The sequence below is a fragment of the Typopeltis vanoorti genome, chromosome 21 (genome assembly GCF_054136105.1).
Source record: "Typopeltis vanoorti isolate ZY-2024b chromosome 21, IOZ_Tvanoo_1.0, whole genome shotgun sequence".
Lineage (NCBI taxonomy): Eukaryota > Metazoa > Arthropoda > Arachnida > Uropygi > Thelyphonidae > Typopeltis > Typopeltis vanoorti.
The window spans coordinates 55,616,941-55,623,975 of NC_143569.1; the positions used below are offsets into that span (position 1 = coordinate 55,616,941).

General features: G+C 33.4%; 1 protein-coding gene across 1 annotated transcript in view; it reads left to right on the top strand.

Moving 5' to 3' along the window:
- Positions 1-6,756, top strand: part of LOC150094867 (uncharacterized) — a 33,869-nt gene extending 27,113 nt beyond the window's left edge. The window contains exon 4 of the mRNA XM_090411685.1: positions 6,628-6,756. The gene's annotated coding sequence lies outside the window, so the exon portion shown is untranslated. The remainder of the gene's footprint in view (positions 1-6,627) is intronic.
- Positions 6,757-7,035: the final 279 nt, after the last annotated feature.

Genomic DNA, 7,035 nt, shown 5'->3' on the forward strand with positions numbered 1-7,035 from the left:
ATGACAGTTTCACATGTTATGGAATTCGGTTGAACAGAATTAGCATTTCAACTAAACAATTGTAGGTTGCCTTTGGGGTCCCGCGACTTTTTGTTAATACCGCACGAATCATATGCACGTGTTCATAGCTGCTCTTTCGTGTAAAACAAAATTTAACTTGTACATATTGTAGCATTTAAAAATAGGTTGAATAATTTATAAGCGTATAAAAGGATATCACCTGTAAATCGTTGACGTGCCAGCAAAATTCTCGGGCGTGCCATAGGTTCGCCATCTATGACCTAGATCATCCATTTGTCTGCAGAATCCCATGTCCTGCAAATGGCTTACTTTTGTCAGACTAGAAAAACTTCCAATTTCCTTTGGGATGACTATGATAAATAAGCATACACTACAGTTACTTTAATACAGTGGGGAGAAAAAACATTATACAGATGCATATTTAAATCTAATACTCTTTTTGGAATCAGCCAAAGCTGTACGACATTCCCAAGCTTAAATAAACACAACTGCCTCAAACTACTGAACATTTTAGACTACCATCCCAGTATTTAAGATCACATTACTGTGCACTTATACAGAGTGATGATTAGTATAGTATGTATAGTATTTGGTTTATTATTTGCCTTCCTTTTGTTTCCTTACATATATATTATAGATGAATAATCTTACTTGCATCTGTGAAGACACCTTGATCATTTAGGATAAATATCGACCTAATAATTACAGAAATTTAATTATTCCCAAGTGCTTCTTTGCATTTAACAATGACATGTTCATTATTTAATGAGTCAATCAGAATGTTCCCTAAGGAGCAGAAAGAGGATAATAAGATAGCATCTCTGAACGAGGATGATGTTAAAAAGAAAGTATTAAATTATTCACCAGCATGCAGTAAGGTATTGTAATAGTAATTAGGACTAGGATATACAAGAGTGGTGATGAAAGGCAAGATTCTCCATGAAGCTATTTTTGGATTTGTTAATGGTAGATTCCGGATTCAGATTTCATAAAAGCTTGTCCTAAAGTAAATTGCTATTTAAATTCAGGCAAGGTGACAAGTGGAATACTGCAGGTAGACCAGTTGGTTTTATCACTCTTTAACCTATATATCTATAATGGGAATGCTCTTTTTGAGGTGGAGGATTCAGATGATGTAATGTTCAGGAAAATTGTTAGTGGTGAAGTTGATGTAGACTTATGAGAGATATAAATAATTTGGCAGAGGACGGAGGAATCATATCAAGTCCTCTTCCCATCTTGAGATGCAGGGCTGAGTACTGTATTTGTAGCTTACTGCAGGAAGTAAGGGGAGAAAGGGGATCTTGGTCATAATTCATGGGAGAAATAAACACTGGATAACTTACATGATAAAATTATTCATGAAAGTTTGCTCAGTTATTGTATTGTATTGTACAAAATACAATATTGCTCAATATTGTATTTTGACTCCATGAAGGTTTAATAATAATTCCTGCTTTCAGTATTCCCATTTTTTTTTTTAGCAGCCCACCAAAGGTTAAAATCTGTAATGCATTAATATGTGACAAAGGTTAAAACTAAATATTTTCATAAATGTCACAAGTAACTAAGTGGATAAAGAAACTTTATTCACTACTCATGCAGGTAATTACAACCAAGGAGTTGATCAAGAGAAATGTCATTAAGTTTCTTCTTTCTTCCCATCCTTCAGTTCACATGTACAGAGTGTCTAGAGGTTTTATGAACTCTTGTGTGTATCAGATTCATCATGTCTGATATTGGGACCTAGTTAGCATCTTATGTTTTGCCTTCCATCCTGTGCAATAAAGTGATCAGTCTGCCTTTGTGTCCATTACTGTGTCATAGTAGGTGGCTTCCTCTCTTCAAATTTTCTCATCAGTATCTCAACACTCTTTACTTTTACCTTTGCTCCTTCTCCTGTACGTAATTATCTTTTCTTACATGAAATTCTATCCATAGGTTTGCTGATGAAGTATGCTTCATTCCTTCTCTTCCTTTGAAAACAAACCTTGTATTATGCATACATTCAGACTTAAAGATCTTTCATAACCAGTGCCTAAACCCTTCCTTTCCTTTTTCAGTAGAGTAAGTACAACCTTGTCATTTTCACTGCCACCAAAATGTAGCCTTCTTTCCTTTTTGAAAGAAAGAGAAATCTCACTTCACTTCATGATGTGTTTTTAATCTCGAATTTTCAGCAAGATCACATCCATCTCTAGCCTTTACTGGAACAAGCATTACATCCTAAAAAATGTGATATCTTATCTGCTTAAGATATCATTTCTCTTCTATACAAATGCTAAATGTGTACAAATTCTCAGTTTATTTAGACTACAGTTCTCAGTTTGTATTGGTGAACCAAAAACCTCTAGAAAAATTCTTGATACTATCCATAAGAGAGCATTCCAGTTAATTGATTAAACTTCTCATAACTTCATTCCAGTCACCTTCTCAAAGATGTTCTGTTTCTACCATATGCATTTTCTGTAGGTATTATATATGGGCACTGTTTTACTGAATTGGCTTCCATGCTTTGTCAGTTTAGCCAAGCCTGTAAAACATTAACTGCTGCTAGTCAACATTCAATTATAGTCTGGCCTCAGACTTTTCATCTTGTCTTCCTCCTCTTTTATTCTCTCTATCTTTGTCTTCAGGAACACCCATCCTCATCATTTGTACCTTAAGGACTAGTCTCTAGGTTAATGAAAAACATCATTAGATTTGAACTTTGCATGTTGCCATAACATTTTTTCATGAAATAAAATGCATAGAATAACATGGTTTATTAAAAAAAAAAAAAATCTAAATTTATTAGATTTAATAGCTAATATTTCACTAGTGTAGCACATTAACAAATACATTGACCAAGCAGACAGTTACAACATGTTAATTTGATAAATATATTAAATGCAAGCACCTTCTCTTTTCCTTAAATTTTAAGAACAAATTAAATGTTCATTTTTATCTAACGTTTCTAAATGCAAGAAATTCACATGGAATAATCAGCATAATCTGAATCCATGAATGACAATTATATTCGAGTAAAATAAACTTAGCATCACAATTCTGTCAAAAATATAAAATAAAATAAAGTTTTTAATCCTCGTGTCTTTGATGATGATAGTCATCATCATTAGAAGAATAGTCATTACAAAAAACTGTGTTGTCATATAGTTTTTTGCCATTAGTTTAAAAAATTCTAGCAAAACTAAAATCCCATAGGAATCTCCCTTTGCTAAGTAAATGATTAAACTAACTGTAGATAGTGCTAAAAAAAAAAAAAAAAACCTCAAATATTATATACATGTGAAAATGCAGTGTCATAAGGCATATTGCTGATTCCACTTGTATATAACTACCAGTTGCTAATGGGTAAGTTTATCCATGTGTTGAGGCTCTGAGGACATCATGTTGGAAATTTAATGGAATATTTTCAGCACTGAGAAAGGACACGACCTTGTCAATCTGACCTTGCAGACCATGTTTTGGATACAACCCACAGGATCTCCTGAAAAAAAACCACCATGCTCCACCATAGTAAATTCAAAAAAGAAAGACTGTTTTCAGAATCTGCAGCAGCACTCAGAAATCAACTGAGTTTAAATAAATACAGTTGCATAAAACTTCCCAAAATTTGGTAAACTTTAATTATTAGAAATCCCACGTTACATTCTAGGCCACCTACAAATGCCCGTAGAGGGTGCACCACCTAGATAGGACTTTAGTCACCCACATGTTTCACTTAGTATTGTATTGTATTTGAGTGTGTTGTTTAAAAGTTATTTATTATTATTATTACCCCAAGATCCCATATCTAGGAGATCCTTTTATCATACACACAGCTCATCATGCTGTGCCTTAAACACACTCAAATTTTCCGCACACACCATACTCTCAGGTAAGGCATTCCAATCATTCACAACTCTACATGCAAAAAAACCTGTTTCTCACTCTACTGCTCATACCATCCTTATACAGCTTCCAGGGATGATCCCTGGTTCTCCCCTGATCTCCCACTGTTTTCTGTGGAACCTCTCCAACATTGATCCTATAACAACCCCTTACTAACTTGTAGGTCTCTATCATTATCTCCCCTCTTCCCTCCTATCCAGTAGACTCTGTAAATTGCATCTTCTCAACCTTTCCTCATATTCGACATTCCACAGGTCAGAAACTACTTTAGTCAGTCTCCTCTGGACCCTTTCCAACTTCTCTTCGTCCTTTTGAAAACCAGGTGACCAAATCTGTGCACAGTAGTTCATGTGTGGCCTAATCAAAGCTTTATACAATGGAACAATAATCTCCCTACTCCTACAAGTCAATGTCTTCTGCATCATTCCCAGAAGTCTTTGTGTTATCCTCACAATTTTGGCAATGTGTTCCCTAAATTTCAGATCCTTATCTACTATCACCCCAAGATCTCTTATTTTCTCCACCTCCGACAATATATCCTCACCAAGCATAAATTCTACATCCCATCTTTGTTTCCTAAATTTTAAAACCTTACATTTTGCAACATCAACCTCGCATCCCCATTCCCATTCACTCAATGTATTCATGTTCTTGTAAGGCCACAATATCTTAGTTCATCCCAACTTTGCATCATCTGCAAACAACTGAATATCTTCATCCAGATCTTTACCAGTATCATTAACATACAAGTTAAACAGTAATGGCCCTAAAACAGACCCCTGAGGTACACCACTAGTGACTTTCCTCTTCCAAGATATTGCTCTCCCATACACAACTTGCTGATACCTATCACATAGCCAGTCTCTGATCCAATGCACTAATCTAATATCCAACCCCATCTGCTCTAGTTTGACTATCAATTTATCATGTGGTAATCTATCAAAAGCCTTTGCAAAATCTAAGTATATTACTCTGTATCCCTCTCCTCTGTCCAAGGAAGCTATCATGTTATTGTAATAAGTAAGTAGAATACTAAAACATGACCTCCCTTTATTTGTAATCCCTGAAGCTGTCTCACTGACTGAGACGAAATATTGGAAGCATTAGAATTAGTTTTAATCCTTTCCCAGTGCTGAAAATATTCCATTAAACCTCTAACATGATGAGGAGTAAGTTTATTGTTCTTCAGTTTAACAGTTACTAAAACATGACCTCTCTTTATTTGTAATCCCTGAAGCTGTCTCAGTGACTGGGACGAAATATTGGAAGCATTAGAATTAGTTTTAATCCTTTCCCAGTGCTGAAAATATTCCATTAAACCTCCAACATGAAGAGGAGTAAGTTTATTGTTCTTTAGGTTTGATGCCTTTAGAGACATTCTTATATAGAGAAATCTGTGGAGTAAATTCACGTGTGCCACAGTAATTAACTTTTTAATAATATGTAAATATTTCGTCTTAAGCATCATAAGACATCATTAGTACAGTTATAAACAACAATAGGAATTACATTCAAAAAAACACATTAGTGCACATGCTTACATTGGAATCCCTCTATGTATAAGTAGCTTGTTTAAGGACTAAATACTGTTCGGCTGTAATTAAACTAAATTAAAACTGATAAATTTATTTTACACAGTTGAGAATAACAATTTCCCAAACTTTTGGGATAGTGAGACAGTCGTTATGGTTAAGATTGGGTCTATGCCATAAGGCTTCAGCACTTTCTTTATACAAATGCTCATGTTTATATATGGATCGATGTTAGTAGCTTGGTGTGTTGCCATTGGATCCTGTGGTTGGCATTTTCAACTCCATGTTGTGCAAGACCAGATTTGTGAGGTTTGATAAGATGGATGTGGTCTTGATGTTCAGAGATGTGTTTATTTACAGATCTTCCCATTTGTCCATAGTAAGACAATTAGTTTTAATCCTTTCCCAGTGCTGAAAATATTCCATTAAACCTCCAACATGGTGAGGAGTAAGTTTATTGATCTTCAGTGGCAGTACCACTGTTTAGGTTTGATGCCTTTAGAGACAGTTTAATTATTTGAGTTAATTAATAGTGAAGTAAAATACTAAGGGGGAAAAAAAAAGGGATGTAAAAATCCCTTGAAACAGATAATTTGCAGTTTGAAGAAGATTCAGAACTTTGTGTAAAAAAATATTAATATTTAGTTTCACATAGTTTGTCACTGGATGTAACAAAATCTACAAACACTAAAATTATAAGATTAATGCTAATTATTATTACAAACATTATTACACTAATGCTGATGAGAATTATTTGAATTCATATAATTCCCTCAACATTAGTAAGAAAATTTACTAATCACTTTTTCATACAATCAGATCTCATGGTAACATATTCACTCACTATATAAACGATTTCAAAATTAGTCTCATGTTACTGTACCATTTCTGTTTTAAAGGCAACCCACTGGTATTTTATACATATATTTGTATTAAAATTGTCTTTATAGTATTTATCTTCTGAATGAATGGGCTGAGGAAATTATTCAACCATTAACAATTACTTTTCATAAATGTTTAATACTGTAGAATTCTTGTTTGCAATTATTTTAATAAAATTTGCAAATCTGGTAGCAACATTTCTAAAGTCTTCATATTGATCTTGGATAATGACAAAATCCATCCATTCAGCAAGGAAATGTATTTAAATTTTATTTCATTCAAATGCCCTCTGTTTCAGATTGGAAAGCCAGCATCATCTCACAATAAGGAGATGAGTGCAATGCAGCGAAATGCAACTCAAAATCAGTATATGGTATTTTAAAGATGAATATTTAAGTAATAAAATATTGAAATGACTAGTGTCATCATTTAATACCAACAGGTTTAATAACATTTTCTTGAAAATATTAAATGGTAGATTTAAAAATAATTTATCTTGAAATGCTTGATTTATTATATTAAATGATGATAAAATGTTTGATTAAAATTAATCAAGCATTTTATTATCATTTATGTATTTATTTTTGTTACAATGAAATTAGTACAGTTGACTTTCACTATAGCATACTCACAAAAGAATACAGGAATAGTCGTTTTATAGTACATAGTTTGTTATAGTGAATTTCCTTTAGAATAATACTGTGCA